The 23,201-nt window shown below is 43.7% G+C and overlaps 1 pseudogene; it reads right to left on the bottom strand.

Annotated features, from left to right (window-relative positions):
* Nucleotides 1-19,983: 19,983 nt before the first annotated feature.
* Nucleotides 19,984-22,992, bottom strand: LOC113831213 (annotated as a pseudogene).
* Between the last annotated feature and the right edge of the window lie 209 nt (nt 22,993-23,201).

Genomic DNA, 23,201 nt, shown 5'->3' with positions numbered 1-23,201 from the left:
ACGATAAATCTTTCTGCCAAAAGCCGCTGAGCCCCACCGCCACGTGTAAGCTTTATGCCAGCCGCCTGCCCAAGTTAAGCCCAAATGAATACATAGAAACTTGTATTAGGTACAAAGCTGCTTGGCCAATGACTAGGACTTCTCATCTGCTAACTTAGTCTTAACTATCATAAACTTATATATTTTATAAGACTTATCTTATTGGACACGTTATTGGCGTCCCTCCTTGCTGGGATCATATCTTGCCACTGGAGCAGGAGGGGAAAAAAAGGGGCGCTTCCTGTTTCTCCTTTACTTAAATATGAGTCTCCTTGCTATGTCATTTCCTGTCTGGATCACACTTCTCTACTACATTTCCCAGAATCCTCTTTGACTCCTAGTCCCGTCTACTTGCTGTCTCATTGGCCAAACAGTATTTTATTTAACAATCAATAAGATAAATATACACAGAAGTACTTCCCCATCAGGTCCTGGTCTGAGCTATGTAGCTGTGGAGGGGAGGGTGCAAGGGGTCGGGAGATACCAGTGTGCCAAGTGCAGAACTGCTGGAGAGGCTACCACAATGTCATTGCTTACTCTGAGGGAATGAGAGAAAGTACTGAGCTGTGTGCATTACCATAGCAGAGGGGAAAAGAAAAGTATGTACTTGGTGCTTGGGGTAGGGTAGAGGCAGAATCTTCAAAACAAAAGCAGTTTTGAGGAATTCAAACTACCTTGCTTCATCTTGGCCAAACTTAGCCTGAGTGATAGCCATGCCTCTGGGCCAGATTTTAGGGTGTCTTGTCACCAGACCAATGGGGCATGGGCACTGGATTGGATGTTCTGTGGCTACTGTCCCTCTGTGTGAAGGCACACAGCCCTTATCCATTCAGTAAACATCTTCCACTGGACAATTCTTCCATCCAGGCCTCATGCTGTAGACTGAGGCCCCAGAGATGCCAGGAGCCAGCCTCAGCCTCATGGAGAGACACACAAAGAAGAAGACATGGCTGTGATCTGACACCTTCCCGAGGTCAGACTTTCTGGGCTGAAAAATCTGCCTGTAAGTGTGAGCAAGTCACCAAATCTGTGTGGGTTTGGGGGTTTCATCTAAAAATTTGGGATTATAATTTTGTCTCCTTCATAAACTTGTGGAGAGAATTAAAGGACATAGTAGAACAAGGGCTGGGGAGATAGCTCAGGTGGTCCAGTGCTGGCAAGCATGAGGACTTGTGTTTGAGCCCTAAAATCCATGTAAAAGATCTAGGTCCGGGGGCACTGGTTTATATTACCAATGATTGGGAGGAGGAAATAAGTGGATCCCCAGAGCTTGCTGGCCAACCAGCCTTGTCTCATCAGTGAGAGCCAGGTCTTTGAGAGACCGTCTCACAAGAGCAAGGTGGGTGTCACCTGAGGGAAAGCACTCCAAGGTTGACCATTGGCCTCCATACACATATTCCCATATAAATGCAAACAGAGATGCACAGACTCATGCAGAAATAGTAAGTACTTTGTAACCATAGTTAATTACACAATTAAGATTTATTATTATGATTATTATTTGAAGTCTTTAAAGTGCTTATTGCCTTTAAAGTGTTGATGGAATAATGTAAGACAAGTATTGCCTAAGGATGTAGACACCCTGGGAGATGGCAGGTCTCTTGAGTATTAAGTAATGTGTATAAATGCAGGAGTGTGTGTGTGTGTGTGTGTGTGTGTGTGTGTAATGTGTGTATGTTTGTGTGTAATGTGTGTATGTGTGTATGTATGTATGTGTATAATATGTGTGTACATGTGTGTAATGTATGTGTATAGTGTATATTGTGTGTACTGTATGTGTGTTATGTGCATGTGTGTGTGATGTGTGTATGTGTGTATATATGTGTATAATGTGTGTATGGGTTTGCAATGTATATGTATAATGAATATTTTGTGTGATGTGTGTATGTGTGTTATATGTATAATGTGTGTAGGTTCGTATATGTGTGTATAGTATGTACATATGTGACTGTGTGTGTGCAGTGTGTATGTATGTGTGCATATGTGTGTTTGTGGAGTGTGTGTGTGTGTGTGTGTGTGTGTGTGTGTAGTGTGTATGTATGTGTGCATATGTGTGTTTGTGGAGTGTGTGTGTGTGTGTGTGGTATTGGTGTCTGTAGAGTGTTTTATCCTTGGGCTGATTGATGTCTTCAATTGTTTATCACAGATTTTGAGTTCATGAATTTCATGAGTATACAATGAATAGATAATGTGTAGAAGACACTTTGCTCAGGCTCCTCACCCTGTAAAGGGCTCTTGGGATTTGGAAGTATTCAGCTTTAGCCACTAGAGACCTTGGGCAAATTGTTCATCATGGAGTCAATCTCATCAATCCAGGGAGAGGAGCTAGACATTCTTCCTATTAACTAATTCACTTATCTAAGTCCTTTGATCATCCACTCAACAAATAATGTCAGAATTCATTCATTCCAGACATATCAATTGTGTATTTATGAGTGGCAAAGTGTCTGCTATGTGCTGTCTGCTTATGCAAAGTTTCCTTGTGCATGAGAGTGGGGGGACATCGGAATATTCTAAGTATCAGGTGAATTAGCATGTCATAGCTGGAGATCATGTTCCTAAGAATTGCTTGACTTGTAGCTTGGCGATTTGTGTGTGGCCTGTAGTTATTTGAGGCGGGTCAGGTCAAGGGCACAGTTATTCTTATAGTTGAGGCTTTCTTTATGCTATGGGCACACAGTACTGTGAAGGGTACCTAAAATTGCAGTGCCCAATCCCTTCAGATGTGATGAAGTTCATTTCCTTTCCCTTTGAATCAAAGTTCACTCTGACCAATTGAAACACCATGGATTTGATGCTATACACATTTACAGTCCAGTTCTTATGAAACTTGGTCATATTCTCATCTATCTTCTGGCAAGCTGCATAAAATATTCTGACTGTTTGGAAGGGTGAGAGGATGGGGAAAGACAGGAATGCTCAGCCATCCCTAAGCCTTGCAGCATTTCCCAGACAGACCTGTAATCGAGGGTAAAGCCATCCTCGATTTCCTTGCTCAAGAGAGTCGTGCCTTTGAAGGGACACCAAGATAAAGCATCCATGTGCCTGAACCACAAAACTGTGAGCAAAAGATGGCTGACTCTTAAGGTAGTTTAAGCTACCAGCTTTTGAAGTACTCTGCTTTATAGCAGTCCATTACTCTTTCTTGGCATGACAACTTTAGCAATACTCAGGCTTTCCCTGTCTGTGTGGCCCAACATTCAGAAAGATGAGAGCTTTGAAGATAAAGAAACAGACACAAGGAAGCAAGGCTCCTTCCTCTAGTCACATGCCAAGTGGGTATGGAGATGGTGGGGGTCTGGTTCCAGGGTCTGGGTATTTAACTATTGTTCTATGTGAGCCACATTCTCCCAGCTGTGTCTGGAATTCCTATGCCTTCTGAACTCTGAATGGGAGGCTTAGAATTATGTATGGTGCTGCGGGAGCTTTTCTTTCCTGCCAGGTCCCTCTACCCTTCTCAGCCCCAAATAAGCACACAAAGACTTACATTAATTATAAAGCTGTTGACTGATGACTAGGGCTTCTTATTGGCTAACTCCATCTTAATTATTAACCCATTTCTATTAATCTATGTATTTCCATGTGGTCTTATTTTACCAGAGAACTCCTGGTGCATCGTTTCTTCCCAGTTGTTACATGGCGACTGTCTTTGGTGGGCGCTCTCTGCCTACCTTTCTCAGAATTCTCCTTGTCCTAGCCCTGCCTATCTTCCCATCTCATTGGCCAGATAGTGTTTTATTCATCAACCAATAAGAGAAACAAATATACAGAAGGACATCTCCTATCAGTATGGTCCTGGATTTGACTTATGAGGGTCCACTAGCTTCAGTCTAAATTAAGACCATACTGGATGCTTGCTCTGTGGGTGCTGTGTTACAGTGCAGGTGGCACTGAATGCTTGTTCTGACTGACCATCCACAGGGGCTATGCTAGGGTGCAGAGCCACTCCACAGGCTCTGCCCTTATATTGAAGGGCCTGACATTTGCCCCCTAGACAAAGGGACTGCAATGGACCTAAGTGTCCCTGGCAAGATCTCAGAGAATCTTTGTACAATTCACATAGATAAAGGTCTTCAGAAACCTCACTGTGGGGCAGCTAGCTTCAAGGTCATTTGGCATCTTTGAAATGTACTGAATACTGGTCTCCAGCCACATAGACTGCTGCTTGTCATGGGGCTGGAATGAGGCAGTGCCTGCATGCTGCCATGCCTGCAAGGTCAGAACCATTAGAAGCATTTTTGTTAAGGAGGAAATGAGAATGCAGAATGAGTGCCCCTTCCAGCCTCCCATCTGACAAGAGCCTCAGGCTGTCAGTGAGAAAGCTGTGGTCATCTTCTAGGGTTCTCTATGTCCTCCAACTTGGTTATTCATTTATTCAGTCCTCCAAGTCACATATGAGTGCCTGTCTATGCCAGGCTCTCTTGCTGGTATGAGGGACAAGGTATTGAATGAGGAAGGTCAACAAATTCCATTCCAAAGTAACTCACATACTCATGCAGAACACGGCTTCTCAAATGAGGAGATGGGGCAAAGATATTCCCAGCCAGGGTTTAACCTCCCTCTGCACGGGTGAGGCACCACATTGCAGCTGGAGCTACCAGGGCGGACCCCTTACAATGCTGCCCCTTCAATGATTTAATGATTTGCAGCCACGTGCCTGCTCCTTCTCTGTTCGGCACAGATAAAGATGCCCACCATGGGATGCCCAGGATCTGGTATAAACAGACACAGTGTGAAAGTAACAAAGACTTCTGCAGCATGTGGAGTTCCAGAAGAAAATGGTATTGTCTCTAAGTTGAAGAGAGCCTGTGGCTGTGAGCTCCTTACTCTCAGCCTGGTAGGCAGAGTTGGCTAATTGTTTTTTTTTTTTAATTAAGAGTTTCTTTGATGCTCCATCACACCACAAGTTGTTGGTGATACCAAGATGGAAGTAATGATGAACATAAGGGTTTATGGTCCAGAAGAGAAGAAAAGTCTCACGTGAAAGAATGGAGGGATGGCACAGAGCAATGAGCAGAGGAAGAAGCAGACAGACAGATGGACAGGGCCCCAGGAGTTCTCAGAATGGCCCAGAGACATGACATGGGGTGGGTGGGGATGTGTTGGTGTGACTCACGCTGGGATTCAAAGGGAGGCTGGGTTTCAAGGACAGGAAGAGAAAGTTTCAGGGTGGGTGGGTGGGGGTGGATACTCTTCAGCAAGCAGAATTGTAGGTTTAGAGATGAAGGCAGCGAGGAGTGAGAGGGAATTAACAGAGCCTGGTGGGAGGAGATGGCCCATGAAAAGTCATTTCTGGTCATGGAGGTCAAGAACCAATGCCTTCAATGGTTGTGTCACCCTGAAGGAAAGAGACCCAGAGTGAAGAAGTCTGTCCCAGAGCCAGAACCCCTGCTCTGATGTCCCTGCCTGTGGTTACTTACCCGTGGGGTACTAGCTGTGGAGTTGGGAGAAGCCGAGAGCAAGCCTGGGGCAGAAAGGTTCCAGAGAACAGGCTGAGGACTCTATAATTTAAGTGGCTAACGGAGGGAGGTTTCTGAGCCAGGAACCATGTCCTAAGAGTGACGCCACACCATCCATCACTATAGAAAGTTCTCCACGAGGCCGCTTTCCGCTTCAAGCCTGGAACCCCATGATGGGAACCTCTTGTTTTTCTAAGTTTCTTCCCATCTGCTGGTTGCTGCTCTCTTTTCCATTCTTCTCAGGTGGTTGGAAATGCATTGCTCCTTTGTTACGCAGAGTGATTTTCTGATCACACTAGGGTCTTGACTTTGCTCTTGGAATGCTGGCTTCTTCTGAGGCATCTCTCCAGCAAGTGTTATTCTCTTCACAGGATATCTGCTGGGAGGAATATTCCCCAGCTTCCCCTCTGCTATATCAAAGCTCGTACCTAGGTTGTATTACCTGTAAAATTTGAGTTTTCATTTGCCCAAGGAATGACTCCAGCCTGTAATTTTTTTCATTAAAAGATGTTACAATAGATCTCTGGCACCCAAATCAGAACTGATTTGGTAAAACAAGAAATGAGAAATTATCATCAGGTATATGCAGGTTCTTCTTGTGGAATCAAGATAAGACGTAGACCCTAAGCCATGGGGTGGGAGAGTAAGCTGGTTTTCACTGCACAAGTGTGGAACAGCATAGAGTTATGCACTGAGGTTGGCAGTGTGTGTGTGTGTGTGTGTGTGTGTGTGTGTGTGTGTGTACATGTGCATGTAAGTGCATGTCTATGCATATGCTTCTGTGTGCACACATATATTTGTGTTCATATGTGTGCCCATGCACAAGTGTACATATGTGTTGGCAGAGGGTCTTTTGGGTCTCTGCACACATGGATCTGCTGGCATTTCCTATTGAGAGCTAGTGTAAAAGTGAAGAAGAGCCTGGGTCTTGCCCAGCAACCCAGAAGACAAAAATCCTTACAGAAAAATATGGTTTTGTCACTTCTCTTTCCATATTGGGGAAAAAATCAACACATTGATTCAGGCAAAATTTTGTTTGGTCTGCAGATAAGTTGGTTGTTTGGTAATGTACCTCCAGGACTCCTTCCAAAGCCAAAGAGTCACACTTCACTACTATTTAATAGACTTTCCAGGTAGTATAAAAAACAGAAATTTTCCTGTGCTGGTGGATAAAGAGGGCATACTTATTTCTCATTCTGTACTTATTATTTTATTTTTTTGCACATAGACACTGATGATAAGAAATAGCCCTGAGGTTGATAAAAACCAGCCTTCCCCAGCCTCTCCCCAGCCTACTCTGAGAGTTGCCCTTATTTCCAATTATCCAACTCACTGCCCGCTAAAGTATCGCTCCTTCAGCACTGCAGACAGGAAGAATTAGTCACAGAGGCAAATGGCTTTGTTGTGTTTTTCACTTGAGCCATAATTCATGTTCTGGGGCATCCGGCATCACGATAGGTTCCTTATTCAAAGTGCATGTATGCATGGAGGCTCTCTCCTACCTCGGGCACCGCTTGTTGAGCCACCATTCGTCACCCAAACTAGATCTGCTGAAAAATCCCCATCAGTCTTCGGTCAGGCACCCTCATATCCTGATGAACCACCACCACATGTGGTTATTTAACTCACCAGCTTCCATAAAGCCCCAGAGACTTTTGGAACCAGCCACTCCTTATAAGATGGTGTGCCCTGTGGAGTCCGAACGTTTTACAGTGGAAATGAGCATCCCGAGGAAGGAGCCTGTTGTCTGTGACTCACACCTGAGTCTGAGCCCTGCCTCTGCCGTCCGTTATTAGTTCTGCCGAGTCTGTTTTCTCATTTACAAATGGTGGTTAGCGTGTGTCCAAAGCTGGGACACAGACCAGATAACTAGCAAGTGTCACGTGTGCCCATCATGATCAGATACCTAAGAGGACCCTTGCTAGTTCCCTCCCGGGGTTTGTGTAGACTTGTTCAGTGTAGCCCACTCTGTTGCATGCTAGGCAGTGACTGGGGCCCTGGGACTCCAACATCAAATCAGACATGGCCCAGGCTCTCTGGAGTCTTACACCATGTTAGCATGTGCTATAAGCTATTTTAAAAAAAGTGTGAAAACTATACCTTCAGACTAGTTTGGCCCTGTGGGGACACTGCCTCCTGAAGCAGTGAGGTCACAGTGTGATGCCTACATTGGCTTCCTCCTTAGTGTTTTCTGGCCTTGATATTTTGTTATTTTTTCATCATAAGAACTACACATAAGAACCCTTCCCTATAGCTGTGCATTGGTGGCACACGCCTTTAATCCCAGCAATCAGGAGGCAGAGGCAGATGGATTTCTGTGAGTTCAAGGCCAGCCTGGTCTACAGGGCAAGTTCCAGGACAGGCTCCAAAACAATACAGAGAAACCTGTCTTGAAAAAAAACAAAAACAAAAACAAACAAACAAAAAAGAAGAACCCTTCCCTATGTTTATTGTACCCCAGAGCTTTGGAAGGTATGAAAGGCAGTCAGCCACAATTGTCCTGTGATACATTTGCCCTGTGCTTAGTTTTTACTATAAAACTGATTTTTTGTTTTGTTTTGTTTTTCAATACAGGGTTTCTCTGTGTAGCTTTGGAGCCTATCGTGGCCCTCTCTCTGTAGACCAGGCTGGCCTCGAACTCACAGAGATCCGCCTGCCTCTGTCTCCTGAGTGCTGGGAATAAAGGCCTAAAACTGATTTTTTAAAAACTTAAAAATATCATTTTCTGTAACTGTTGATCCTTTGGAAGTTTCTGTAGGTTTGGTAACACACTATCTTGGTTTATAGATTATTTTACCTTGTTGTGTCATTGACATAAGGGTTGTGTTGTACAAGCCTGGCCAGGTTACATTGTAAATACTTTTAAAGATTGTCTGTAAGATTGAAGAGATACAGACAAGCTCAGCTATGGAATCCAACAGTCCAAACATCAAAACTTCATTAACTAAAAGTTAGAGGTTGTGTGTGTATGTGTGTGTGTGTGTGTGTGTGTGTGTGTGTGTGTGTGTGTGTATTACTGCAGGTCTTCTAGAATGCTCTTATAGCAGAGAAGTGGTCAGATTGGAAGTTAGATGTATGCTGGGTTCCAGGGCTCTCCTCCCAAACACTGTTTATAGGGTAAGTTAACATGTTTGATTTGGACCACAATTCATTAATGAACAAGGTAGGCTTCTAATTGAAATTACTCATCATCTAACTCTGGTCTACTATGTGCCATGGGTCAGTCTAGGTGTTGGCCAGCTTTCATGGAATCTTTTCCATTCCTGTGTTCTTTAGCTAGTCTTGAATGTCTGGTTTTACGCCTGCTGATGGCAACATGACTACACTGCCTGGGATACCTTATAGCAGAGACTGAAGTAAGTAAGCAATAATGGAATTTGCCTTCTTTCTATGCACTATGAAAGGAAGTGAGAAGGTTGCCAAGGGCTCTTGGAAGGAATAACTATTAAGCCACACACAAGGAAAGAAGCCCAGATAGAGGTAAGACATGATCAATAGCTTCTAATATTGTATTAAAACAATTCTTGAAACTAAGCAAACAAGACTCAGAATCCTGGCAGGCTTATGTCAGCATTTTGCTAACCCAAAAGCTGCTTTTAAAACAGGCACTTTTAAGAACTGATGAAGTAGACCAGGGGAGATGTTACTATATGGCAAGACTCACCTGCTCTCAGTGGTAAGGTTTCCATGGGCCTTTTGATGTTGACTTTTGGCGCTAGCTTATGTCTGGTTACTTGAACATTTCCCTGTGAACTGCCACTGGAGTCTTGGTGGCAGTCTGAGGACTGCTGGTGAATGTGAAAGATGAAGCAGCTATCAGGCTAGTGTCTAAGAATAGACACAGCTTCCCTTAACTGCCATGAACTGGGTGTGCCTGCTATGAGCAGTGAATTCTCCTTCCTGTGTAAATATAGCTCGAACTGTGGATTTCCTAAAATCCATGTTTGGCTTGGGGATTTCTACAGCTCATGTGTGGAGGTGATCAGTGGGGGATTCTCTTCTGAACTCCCCCATGAAGAAGACATGGTGTGAGTCCATTCTACCTCTTCCTCTGTGTTCTCTTTCTTCTTTCCCTCTCTTTCACTTTCGAAAGCTCAAGTCTGAGCTGTGCCCAGTGTTGTGTGCTCCAAATCTCAGCACTGGGGAGGCAAAGGACGTAGTTCCTGAGGCTCACTGGCTAGCCAGTCAGGCTGGCTTAGAGAATTCCAGACCAATGAGAGAACCCATCTCAGAAAGCAATTTGAACAGTACCAGAGAGAGGAAGAGGAAGAGGGAGAGAGAGAGAGAGAGAGAGAGAGAGAGAGAGAGAGAGAGAGAGAGAGAGAGAGGTCTTTTCATTCTCCCCGGAGTGTCAGAGGGCTGAGTCTCCAATGCCCACAGTGAAAACTTGTGTATGAATGTGACTTATTAACAGCTTCCTTCCTTTCATGGTTCACTCTCTGACCCCTTCCATGGGAAAACTTCCTTCCAAATACTCTACTTGCTTCCAAAACCTTATCTTGGAGTCAATTTTATGAGAGCTGAAACTTACAGATTCATTCACAAACAGCATCACATAGAAGCTTCCTTCATTCTATGGCTTCTGTTGTGGTCTGAATGTATGAGCTCCTCTTCATGGGTTTATATGGTAATTACTTTGTCCCAAGAGAATGGTGCTATTTTGAGAGGTAGGAGAAACTGTGGAATGGGGCCATGCTGGAGGAAGTATGTCACAGGGGACATGTCTTTGGGTGTTTTATCGTTTCCCGCCCTCTCTTGTCTGTCTCCTTCTGCTTCCTGTTTGGCAGGAAGTGAGCTTCTATATGATCCCCACCATGATGTTCAGCTTGGGCAATCGTGACCTGACGCCTCTGCAACCATGATCCAATGCAGGTCTTTCTTTCAGCCTTTTTACTCAGACACTAGTCATGATGACACCAGAACTAACATCTTCCTATCTCACAATAACTAGGCACTTGGAAGGTGTTTCATGCTGAGATACATATAATCTTCTAACATAGTGTGCTCTGGACATAGCACTTTCTCTCCTCCTGCTCCTCTTGGGTCTCCCGTGAGCCTACGTACCAACTTCAACTTCATCTTTCCCTCTTTGTTTTTCTTTTTGGTTTTTTTTGAGACAGGGTTTCTCTGTATAGCTTTGGAACCTGTCCTGGAACTCGCTCTTGCAGACCAGGCTGGCCTTGAACTCATAAAGATCCTCCTGCCTCTGCCTCCCAAGTGCTGGGATTAAAGGCGGGTGCCATCACTGCCCGGCTTCCCTCTTTCAAAAAAAAAAAAAGCCTAAGCAACAAAAAATCCAAAACCAAAACAGACAAACTAAACACCAAACACAAAACAAACAAACAAACAAAAACCTAAACAAACAGTGAAACAGAAAAATACAAACATAAAACAAAAGCACATGTGAAAACATGGATCCTATTTTGTGTTGGCTGCTACCTCTGGGCATGGGCCCTGCTCTGAAGTGTGGTTGATATATCCAGTGATGCTTTGGAGAAAAACGATTTTCCCTTTTATAGCAGGTGTCAATTGTAAATAGCTTCTTGATTAATGGTGGAACTTTGTGTCCACTTTTCCATCTCAGCGCTGGAATTCTCCCTGGTTCAGACTTGTGCAGGTCTTATACAGGTTACAACCACTCTTCATAGGTTTATGTGCACTGGTCCCCTTGTGCTTGGAAGGCACTGTTTCCCTGGAGTCACCTACTACCTTTGGCTCTTAAAATGCTTCTACCTCCTCTTCATAGATCCCTGAGCCTTGAGGAAAGGAAGGGGTTTGATAAAGATGTCTCATTTATGGCTAAGAGGCCCACATCCTTAAACCTTAGTAGAACTTCACATTTTGTTTTGTAACCAAATCTTATAGAGTAGAAATGCTTTTTACAAAATGTTTCTGAAATCAGATTTTCATATCCTTCATAAGGCTGGGCTCTGGAGTGCAGAAACTCATAACCTTGAGGGAACTGGGCCCGCATTCAAGTTCAGCCATGCCTCAGTCTAATGACCTTGGATAGATTATTCAAACTCCTTAACTCCATTTTCCTTATGTAAACTAGAGAACATGGAGTCTGTAGAATCTAGTGAGCTCAGAAAGTATAAGGTAAATGTAAGCTCAGGCTTATGGAACTCTGGCCACAGATAACTGCTCAGGAATAGTATCTCGGATTCAATATCTCCAGATTGTGTAGGCAGAAGTTTTTTTCACCAGCCACACCCAAATAACTGTGCAAAGACTTAATTTTAGTTATAAATGTTTGGCTGATAACTTAGGCTTATTTCTTACTAGCTTTTACAACTTAAATTAGCCAATTTCTATTAATTTGTGTGCTTCCCCGAGGTTTATGGTTTGTTACCTCATCTTCTAAATGTCCTGCTTTCTTTGCATCTGGCTTGAGGCTACTCAGGCTCTGCCCTTCTTTTTCCCAGCATCCTCTTTGTCTGGTTCTCCCACCCAATCTCTTCCTGCACAGCTGTAGGGCAGTCAGCTCTTTGTTAATTGATGAGAGTGTCACATATTTACAGTGTACAGTGATTGTTCCACAGCACCGTTGCTCTTGGCCTTCCTTTTTGTTTGTTTGCTTGCTTGTTTGTTTTTGAGACAGGGTTTCTATGTGTAGCTTTGAAGCCTATCCTGGCACTCGTTCTGGAGACCAGGCTGGCCTCGAACTCTCAGAGATCTGCCTGCCTCTGCCTCCCAAGTGCTGGGATTAAAGGCGTGCGCCACCAACACCCTGCTCCTTGGCCTTCCTCTTCTGCTGTATCACATGCACCTGTCACCTCTGTGTGTAGTTGGTGGCCTTGCTTAGACCTCATAGAACAGGAGGGAATGATGGAGGAATAAACTGTAATGAAAGCATGGCACAAGGTTCCACAGGGGAGATATATCTTAGTTTCATTCTGTTTCTGTGACAAATACCATGACCCAAAACAACTGAAGGGAAGAATTGCTTATTTTAACATTCAGGTTATATAGTCTGTCACCGAGGAAAATAGGGCAGGAACTCAAGCAGGAACTCAAGCAGAAATCATAAAGGAATGCTGTTTAATAGCTCACTCACAGATGTACGTTCAGCTAGCTTTCTTATATAGAACAAGACCAGTTTTCTAGGGAATGGTAGTGCTCCCTGTGGGGTGGTCCCTACTATATATGTATATTAGTTAACAATCAAGACAATTTTCCACAGACAGTCACAGGTCCATGTGACCTGAGAAATCCTTCAGTTGACATTCTCTTCTCAGGAGATTTCAGACCATATCAAGTTGAGAGTTAAAGTAACATAGGACAAGGTGGAATGTGAGATGTTAAACTATTGGAGACAGCGATCTCACTGAAGGAAGGTCAGGACTGAGCAGTTCTGGGAGAGAGAGAGAAGGACTTTCCTTCATGTCTGCTCTAGGTACTTGACTGTGCCACCCGCCTTTGCAGGTGCAAGCGACCTTAGCCATTTGATCACTGATGAAGTTTCACTGTAGCCTTCTCCAGGGAAGCCTTTACGTTTTGTAGAAAGACAAGCAGACTCTAAAGATCTTTTCTTTCCTTTCTCCTTAGAATGAATGCCATCATGTGTTCTAGGAATGGCTAAGTTCTAGCAGATGACCTAAAGCCAGACACTTCCTTGTGGCTGCAAAGGGTATACTATCAAACGGGCTCTCCTCTCTCTTCTTTGTAGACCTCCCTTGCCCCATCTACATCTAAGTTTCAAAAGGTGTGGATTTTTATATGGTGATACTAACAGGCTCAAAGAATATCTTCCAATTCTGTAGCAAGACACTTGTCTTCAGGGATAATATTCTACAGCTCTCAAAGTGCCTTCCCTATAAAAGATAGCATGCAAACTTCCAAAATAAATCAAGTCTCCGAGTCCACTAAGCTCCTGAATAGGAAGGATAAACACTCAGGGCAACTTTCTGGCCGTTCATGACTGAGAAGTTGACCAATGAGGAGAAAATTGCTCCACTTGTAGAAGTGATCTAAGATGAAGTCAACTTAGCAACCAAACTTTAGACAGTCCGAGCATGACGGTGTCCTAAAATGTTGGGAGGAATCTTGGAAATGGAGTATGATGCTCTACAGGATATTTGAGCATTTTTTTCTCTGTGCATTAGTTACCTTTGTTTCATCCCAGTGACAAAATAGCACAGAAAAGGCCACTTAAGGGGAAGTAAGGTTTATGTTGGCTGGGTTTGAGGGTACAGTCCATTATGATGGCAATGTCAAGGTTGCAGGAGTTTGAAGCTGTTGGTTCATTGCACGTGCAACCAGTAGGCAGGGTAGTGGATGCTCGTGCCCTCAGCTCACTGCTTCCTCTTTGTTCAGTGTGGGACTGCCATCAATGAAATTGTAGCTACACGTCTACTGGGCATCTTCCCACCTTAGTTTACCAAGCAAGAAAATTCCTCACAAGTAGGTCCAGAGGCTGTGTCCTGGTGACTGATTCTGGATCCTGTCAAGTTGACAATGCTAACCATCATCGGATCCAGACTCTGTAAGACTAGCTGTCCCTTCAGAGTGTTCTGGAAAAGAGCAGGGATGACTTTCCCCTATGGTTATGTGTGTAGCCTGGAAGATAGGTTCAGTTTCCAGTGCATAAGGGTGATGACTCTGGGTGGAAACCCATTGTCAGGGCTCAGCTAAGGTGCACACAAGGCAGGGCTGTCCGTCAACCTTTGAATCTGTGCTCGTCATCTTTGTACTTACACTGGAGTCAGCTGGGCTCTTATTAAAAGGCATCCCTCTACCTCTACTTACTCACATTTTGGTTTTCAAAGTGGTTTTGGGAGCAATGCCCAGGAATCTGCATTTTCCAGGTCTTAAAAATTCTGGTGCAAACACTCTTCAGATCACATTTCTCCTCATGCTTCTCCAAAACCACTTCATAAACAGTCCTCAGCTAGTTAGAAACGCACTTACGGATTTATGAGTATGTCCTCAGAGCCTGGACCTCAGCACTGCTTCAACAGACAGCCTTATTATTTTGGTTTTAACACAATGGAATTATAAATTATTCATCCCCAGCTGAAAAAAAAAAAAGGAACTCAACTCATCTGGGAGCTGAATGCAGCATGACGATAGCTTATGCTATTTCTACAAAAAATGAAGTTCAGATTCCATCATGATGCAGAAGTTGCTCTTGGCCCCCTTGCTCTGCTCTTTGCCTTCAAAGGGTTAGGATTGCAGGGTGAGTCTGGTACCCAAGATTCCTCTGAACTTTTTTCAACCCTCCCTAACTTTTCTGTTTTGGGGGGCCCTGATCATTGGTTCCCAAATCTTTCTATGCAAACCATCTCCTAGAGATCTGAAAAACATATTAAAATGATAATTGCTGCTCTATAGAGCCAGAAATTTCTGTTCGGTAGGTGTAGAGTGAGGTCCGAGATCCCCATGGAGTGATGTTCTGCCACATGTCTGGGGTCAGTCTTGGGACGCCTCGTAGCTTCTCCACTAGTCTTACTGAGTGTAATATCTGGGGGTGAAATGATTTTCTGGAGCTGACAGAAATATGTGGATCCTGAAAAACTGGGTTGGTTCCAAGAGATGAATTGAAAAGTGCAAAATCCAAGTTGTCTACCAAACATAACACGCTGACTCCATTCATTATTAACTTTAGTCTTCATAAAAATTTCATTATATTTGAAAACAATTTGTAGGCTAGATTTTCCTCCCACTTCCCAAGAATTCCTGCATATGTATAATAATCATCAAGAAACTACAGTCAATTATAAAATGGCTTGTAACCAGAACTTAACGGCAAAATTAGAGGAAATCAACATCGAAATTATTGCTTACTTGTACTTATCATGGAATGCAGCTGGAATTTAATATGTTTGATGTTCTGCTTTAGTGGTCCTTCAGAAGGGATGCTCATTATGCCTTATTTGGGAGTTTCTTAGTTCTTGAACTCGTGGGTTCATAGGCACCAGTGTCCTTGAGAAATAGCAGGTGCTTTGATAAACATTTCCGAGAGAGAAGGAAGTTGACTAGCATATTGACTTACCCAACGGCCAACAGAATCAGCTCCTCCCAGTCTTAGGATTCCACACTTCACATATTCCTGAATTTCCTTCCATGTTGTTGCCATGGCACCAAGGACCCCTCACTGATAGTACCTCGGGTGCCAGATATCACATCAGCCATGAACCGATTGAGTGAGTAGGGAAAAATTGGAGAGTTTTAACCAGAGTAGAAATGATTTTCTTACCTTGGGTCAGGAAGCAATATGTTGGCCATGATCTGAAGGCAGCTAGCAGGGGAGACAGTCGAGTCTAAGAGCAGAGTACCCCCTGCTGAAGATATGGGGGGCTGTGGGGGCTTTGGTTGAGATGGTTGTAGATTTGTTTTTCTAGAGCATCATAATTTCTATTGCAGTAAAGCCATGGGTCTTGTCACAAGGAGGCTTAATGCTTGCCAGGTATTTGAGTTAGAAACCAGAAGAACAGTGTCAGCAAGTGATGCCAGCACCATAGACAGCTGCCTGACCATAGAGTGTGGAGCTCTTGGGTTCAGCTGCCTACAGCTGCTGCTTACACGTGTCTTGCCACCATTCCTTCTGTGGCTTTAAACATTTTGGACAAAAAGGTTGAAGGAGAAAAATCTGTCAATCATGGATGTTTTTTGTCTATATTTGAACAATAAATTCCCATTGCATAAAGCTGAGAATGGGTAAAAGTAGAAGTTTCCCTCCTGGATATTTCCCACTAATTTCTTTGTAAATGTCATTTCTAAAGGCCTCTTTTTTTCTTTAAGTATCTAACATGCTTCCTGGGCATTTGTGTTCACTGATGGGGGATGTCCTTCTGTGTATATGTTTGTCTTATTGGTTGATAAATAAAGTACTGTTGGCCAATAGGAAAGCATAGGTGGGACTAGGAGTCAAGGAGGATTCTGGGAAATGTAGTAAAGAAATCTTGTGATCCAGGCAGGAAGTGACATAGCAGGCAGACTCAGAATATAAGCAGGAAATCGTCCTCTTGCTCTTCATCTTCTTCCTGCTCTCTTCTCTATGGGGCTGCCATGTGATCCTGAAAAGACGATGCCAGCGGGAGGCATCCTTTAAGATAAGTCTTATAAAATATATAGATTTATGATAATTAAGACTGAGCTAGCATATAAGAAATCCTAGTCAATTGTCTAGCAGCATTGTAAACTAATATAAGACTCTGTGTGGTATTCTGTGTGCCCACTTGGCACAGGGCATGGGCAGATGGAGTAAAGACAGTTCACATTGTATATCTTTCCCTTCTATCCTCTGCTCATTTGTACCAGTGTATGAGAGATGGTAGTTGACATAATTCCAGAATAACAAGAGAATGAAAACACATTTGATTCTCCAACATATAGTGCCACATTTCAGACTATTTGTCCCCTTGGTCCAGTAGAAATATTTTTGAAGTGCATTGTTTTGTGCTATATACAGCCTTATGAGCAATATATTGTAGTTTTGGTTGTGAGCCTAGCCTTTAATGAGCGATATATTGTAAAGGTATAATATGCATGCATAGTTTAAGAAACATTTTGGCAAAAACATTATTAGCTGACTGGAAAGCGGGAACTGATACTGTTGGGAAGTCTTCTACTAGGTTCCAGGAGGAGGCAGATACAATATGCGTTCAAGGAATTCTGGCATTCTTTGGGTCCTTGGTAAGAAAGTCTTTGGGTCACCTTAGATAATTTATTCCTTTCTTGTATTCTTGCCCATATCAGAATGCAGAGTGATTAAACCATAGTTTACCCAATTCCCAGTGTAGTGCTTATAGCACAGGGGTTGTGTTTAAAAAGACCTCTGCAGGGTCATGTTCTAGACAAACATTCTCTAACTGGTGGCCCTATTTGGGGGTGGGATTTGGGAGACTGTAGGATGTGACGTCTTCCTGGAAGACATAGGGAACTAGGTTGAGCCTTTGAAGGTTAGAGCCTTGTCTCTAGTTTTGGCTGCTTTCCTCTTCTGCACCACAGTGGTGTGAGGAATCTCCTGCCACATCCTTCCTGCCACGGCAGACAGAAATCTGTGAGCCAAATCCATCTTCCCCTAGGTTGTGTCTGTCTGGTATTTTATTACGGTAACACAATGTAACTAACAAAACAAAAAAGATTTTATTTCTTTCAGTCACTCACTTAACTCTTAGAAAATACTTTGTTTCTCTAGGATTGGTAGAGTGAAATTTTCCCTATGTAGAGCCGCACACACAGACAACTAGTTAAATAGACTTTCTTTTTCTGTTTGTGTTTGTGTGTGACTCTCACTCCTTCCTAGTTTCCCTTTACCCTGCCCCCCCCATTCTCTTCTCATGAGTTGTACATCTTTTGGTCCCTACTTCCTATAGCTTTTATTTCTTGGAAACACTATCCTCCTCCATTGTGATTCTCGTGTCTGTGAGATGAAGATTTGTTTTGAGTCTTTAGATTTGTTCTCATATCTCTTCCTATGACTGATAATGAACTTTCTGCTTTTCATAAACTAGTCAAGAAGTCTTTTCATCCCAGCAACTTCAGCTGGCTACATCTGCAATAAATGCCACCTATTGTGTAACTTCTCATTCTTCATTCAACATGTCTCCATTGAGAATTGGGGGTCTATGCTCCTTCACAAATCCTGCTGTTAGAGATAGAAAGCATCAGAAGTGTAGCTAAGAGACTTCCAAGGTTAGGTCACAGAAGATTCTAGACTTCAGAAACTCTTGCTCCTCAAGTCCTGGGAACTCTGAGGTCCAATAGGTCTGAGACTATCATGTGGGAGATGCCAGGTTTCTTCCAGGCTAATTCCACCATCCAGCCTGCTCTTTGTTTCAGTGTGAGTGAAGGAGCATTCTCAAATGTGAGTCTTCTAAGGCAGCTGTACTGATCAACTTCCCTGGTCTCATGAGTCATCTCAGCTAAGGCCTGGGGGACTATGCTGCAGAGCAGGGGCAGCTGCAGTATCATTTTTCAGTTCCAACCCACAGTACCTGTGAGCATGAAAATAGTGTTACACCACTGTACTCAGGGTTGATTTGTTGCTGTTGGCTGCTGTAATAAAATACCATGATCAAAAGCAACTATGGAAGAAGGAGTTACTTGTTTTATAGTTCCAGAGGGATAAGGATTGTCTCACTCATGGCGACGAGGGATGGCCTCAGCTAGCAGGAGCTGTGACAGGAAGAGGAAAGTGAAAGACCAGATTTCATCCATGTACAGGAAGAAGAGAGAATGGATGGGAGCCTGTAAACTCTCAATACAGTAAGGAAGAGAGGGAACAGGAGCCTGTAAACTCTCAATACAGGAAGGAAAGGAGGGAACAGGAGCCTGTAAACTCTCAATACAGGAAGGAAGGGAGGGAACAGGAGCCTGTAAACCCTCAGTACAGGAAGGAAGAGAGGGAACAGGAGCCTGTAAACTCTCAATACAGGAAGGAAGGGAGGGAACAGGAGCCTGTAAACTCTCAATACAGGAAGGAAGGGAGGGAACAGGAGCCTGTAAACTCTCAATACAGGAAGGAAGGGAGGGAACAGGAGCCTGTAAACCCTCAACACAGGAAGGAAGAGAGGGAACAGGAGCCTGTAAACCCTCAACACAGGAAGGAAGAGAGGGATCAGGAGCCTGTAAACCCTCAACACAGGCAGGAAGAGAGGGAACAGGAGCCTGTAAACCCTCAATACAGGGAGGAAGAGAGGAACAGGAGCCTGTAAACCCTCAATACAGGGAGGAAGAGAGGAACAGGAGCCTGTAAACCCTCAAAGCCCTCCAAGCCTCCCCCCTCCCCCAGCGATGTACTCCCTCTAGCAAGTCTCCACTCCCTAAAGATTCCGTCTCCTCTTCAAGAGGCAGCACCAAATGGACACTAGACATTCAAATGTCTGATCCAGCAGAGACGTATCTTATTTGAACCATCACAGTACCCCATTACCCAAAATAATTAGGCCACAATTTGCCATCCAGAGGTGGAAAATCACCATAACCAAAATTCCACACAGAGTACATTGAGTTTGCATGCTGCCCAGACCCTGAAGAGACTGGAGGAGGCTCAAAGGAGAATAAGGACAATTCATGGGAATCTGAAGGACAGGAGAGCTTTGCATTACAGTGCTGGAAAGCTGGCCAGGACTGTGGCCCGTGGCAATGTAGTGCGTACTTAGTAGAATCAACAGTGCAACCAAAGGTAATTCCAGTGGGTGTTGAAGGGGCCTCTTGGGTTCTTCGTCACTTCCAGTCAGATGTGGGTGGAGAAAGATGCACCGAAGAATGAAATATCTAGTGTTTTGAGTGGAGTCTGGAACCGAGGCCCCCTGGACAGACTTTCAGAAGCCAAACACACTCAGATTTGAAGGGGCCCATGGGAAAAGAGGTGGGACCTTACCACACACTCTCTTATATTAAGACCTCAGACTGGGCTATGACCCTGCCTCATAGATACTTTCAAGTGCAAAATAAAAATAAGAATGAAATCCTCTCAGGTTCCAAATAATGTGCCACAAAGACCCCTTTCTACAAAGAACCTTGTTTTAATTTATTGTTGGTTATATGTGTTTGTCTGTGTGTGTGTGGGGGGTATATGGATATGAGTGCAGTTGACCCCAGAGGCCAGAGGGACTGGATCCCCTGGGGTTGGAGTCAAGGCAGTTTTGTCTCTTCATGGTGGTGCTGGGAACTGATGCTGGGTCCTCTGGGAAATCAGTATCCACTCTTAAGTGCTGAGTCATCTCTCTAGCTTGCACCCCCAAAATATTTAAAACAATTTTTAAGAAGTATTTTACTCTTTCCTCTTCTTCCAATCCTTCTCACACAACCCCAGCTTCTCTCACTCGAATTCATAGCTTCATTTTCCTTAGTTCCTAAATGTGTAAAGACAACCTGCTCATTCTGCATATATTATTTCAAGTTTGATCACTTGGTATCAGATAACAAATTGGGGGCTCTCCCTCACAGGAGACGGTTTCTCCTGTTTTTAGCATTCCGTAGTTGCTTGTAGTTCTCTGTCTAGGGTTGGGGCTCCAAGGACTTTCCTCCTCCCATGTTAGCATGTCTGTTGGTGTCATCCTTGTTAGTTCATGTTTGGGCAGCCATGCTGACGACACTTCACAGGTGTAGCTTTTCTGACATTTCCATGAGATGAAACCTCACAGCAGACTTCCTATTCCTTTGGCTGTTACAATCTTTCTACCCATTTTCCAAATGCACCTTGAGATTTAGGTGAAGTAATTGTATTGTACATGTATCAGTTAGGACTGGGCCCCACAACTCTGCCTTTTGATCAGTTGTCATTTTCTGTAATGGCCTCTGTCTGTTCTAAAGAGACATTCCCTTAATAAGGGGTGAGAAATATACTCATCTGTGAGTGTAAGGATAAGTATTTTGAGTGTATTTAGGAGCTATGCTGGTTTAGTGACCTGGCAGACTGAGGTAGTTGGCTGTTTCCAGTATCAGGCATGCCTTCTTGCTGGGTATGCTTTAAGTGCAATTAAAGAGCTGTTGGTTACTGCCAAGGCATGAGTGCCACTATGGCACCCTTAGATCATCCTAAGAGCCTTAACAGTTTTGTTCCTCTGTGGCCTTATAAGGAGCTGAAGAAAGAGAAACTTTATTTTGAAGACATTTATGAGTATACATTCTTTGTTACAGAGTAGATTTTAAAATGTATCCTAAGAGATGCACACAGTTTTTAAAAGAACCATACTATGTTGAATTTAATGAGAAAGCAGAGGTACAAAATGGAAATAAGTTTGTAGATTTCCCATGTTCCCTGGGCAGGAGGCCGTAAGGAAACTACTCAGTTTATGAGCAAGAGCTGCCTTAATGAAAAAGGAAGGATCACAGAGGGCAGAGTCAAGAGCTCTGGGAAGTCACTCCTAAAGAGAGGATTGAGCCCTAGGTAGGGAATTGGCAGCTGGGTTACAAGACTGCCATGATCATGGACTGTGTGGTGGCTTTTAGTTTTCCTTCTCTTTCTCTATGCTCACTGTTCCTCGCCTGTCCCACCACTATGAGTTATGTCTGTTGGGTAAAAGCATAGTTATTCTCCCTCTCTATATTTACTAAGAGTCAAACCCAAGCCTTCACTGATGCTAGACATGAACACTGCCACTGGACTACACCCCTAGACAATTAATCCTTTATAATAGATTTTTCAGATCAAGAGACCCTAGAGTCAAGATGTTGAACTTGTCAAGCCTCATTTACACTGGGTGATCATGTTTTGGTATTCAGTGTTCAATGTCTAGGACTCTGATGGGCACAGGGCATCGGGGTACTCTGCTTCAGGGTACTCTCATTCTGTCAGGTCACTGGGTGTTTTTCCACCAATGACACACAGTTCTTTCTCCTGTATATTTGCATCCATGATTCTGTCAGGCTCAGCTCATTTCTGATAAGGTGGTTGCTTGCTTAGTCAGTGGAAGAAGTTGGGTCCATGGGGCTTTAGAAACACCAGATTCTGTGCTTTTCTTGATGACAGTGTCTGTGTCTGGAGTGGTACCTTCATCCATCCCAGCCTGGGAGAAAAGGAAGTACAGCAGATGGCACGACTGTTCTGAGTGTCTGCTTCATGACCCCACCCAATTTCCCTTCTAGAATTTGGTTGTCGTAGACATGTTTCTGAATACTGTCTTCTTTGTTTGCAATGCCAGTGGGATTGGATTTTCAATTATCTGATGGGATAGCTTGTCCTTGAGGAGACATTTGGTTTGACAAATGTGCATAGTTAAGTTGGTTCTATTCAATTTACTTGTTCAGCATTCAGTTGGAAAGTGCTTATTCTTCACCAGGCCTCATAGTAGGCTTTGCTTTAATGAGGAAAGAAGTACTTTGATCTTTAAGTCACATGATAGAAAAAATTTAAAAGACCTCTTTAAGCTTGGTTCATCCATTTATTCCAGTTGTGTTTTATAGTGTAGAGACCAATAGACATCAAAGGGGGATAAATAACAGATTTTTTAAAACAGGTCTTGCCTCAAGTTTATTTGTAAAAACAGCACAGGGCATGGTCACCTGCAGATAGTGTATAGGTGTGTCCCTACACCAGTCCAGCTGTCTTGACAGTGGAAGAAACCTTTTCTATGGGGTCTTCACAGGGGCCTGAGCACCTTTGGGAGCCTGAGCTGGAGCTGAAGCCGGGGCTTTAGCTGAAGCAGAGGACTCTGCCTTGGTTTGAACCTTGGGGCTTTGGTTGGCAGAGCCTGCAACCCTTGGCCATGTAGCTTCTAATCCGCTTCCCAAGCTTGGGAAGTGAGTGATGAAAGCAAGGCGGCTGAGTTTGCGGCTGGGGCCCTTTGGCAACTTGGGCTTCACCACCTTGGGCTTCACAAGATCCTTGATGGCCTCTGCTCATGGGCTCATGGCCTTTGAATTGTTTGCCTGCATCTTCTTCAGGCCTTTCTTGTTGTGTTTCTTGGCAAAGCGCATGTTCCTCAGGAACTTGGGGTCGACCCTCTTAAGAGATTCATATCTTTGTGATCAGGGTTTCTCAATGCCATTTCTGTGCCATTTCCTGGACTGGTTGTGTGGTGTGATTCTTGGACATGGCCATGTCTGAATGGTATTCGGGGGCTTCCAAAGCACCTGGGACCAGAAGAGAAAGAGACTAAATAACAGATTTATAAAATAAAATTTGTGTTTCTTAACAAATGTCTGTTGTGTAACCCATGTAGTACCTAGCACGCTGAGATGGTTAATATTGTTAACATGAAAGTATCTAAATTTACCCAGTGTCTGAGGAAGTTTCTAGATTAGATTAGT

Source organism: Cricetulus griseus, chromosome 3 (assembly GCF_003668045.3).
Source record: "Cricetulus griseus strain 17A/GY chromosome 3, alternate assembly CriGri-PICRH-1.0, whole genome shotgun sequence".
Taxonomy (NCBI): Eukaryota; Metazoa; Chordata; class Mammalia; order Rodentia; family Cricetidae; genus Cricetulus; species Cricetulus griseus.
This window is presented reverse-complemented; position numbering and strand designations above follow the sequence as displayed.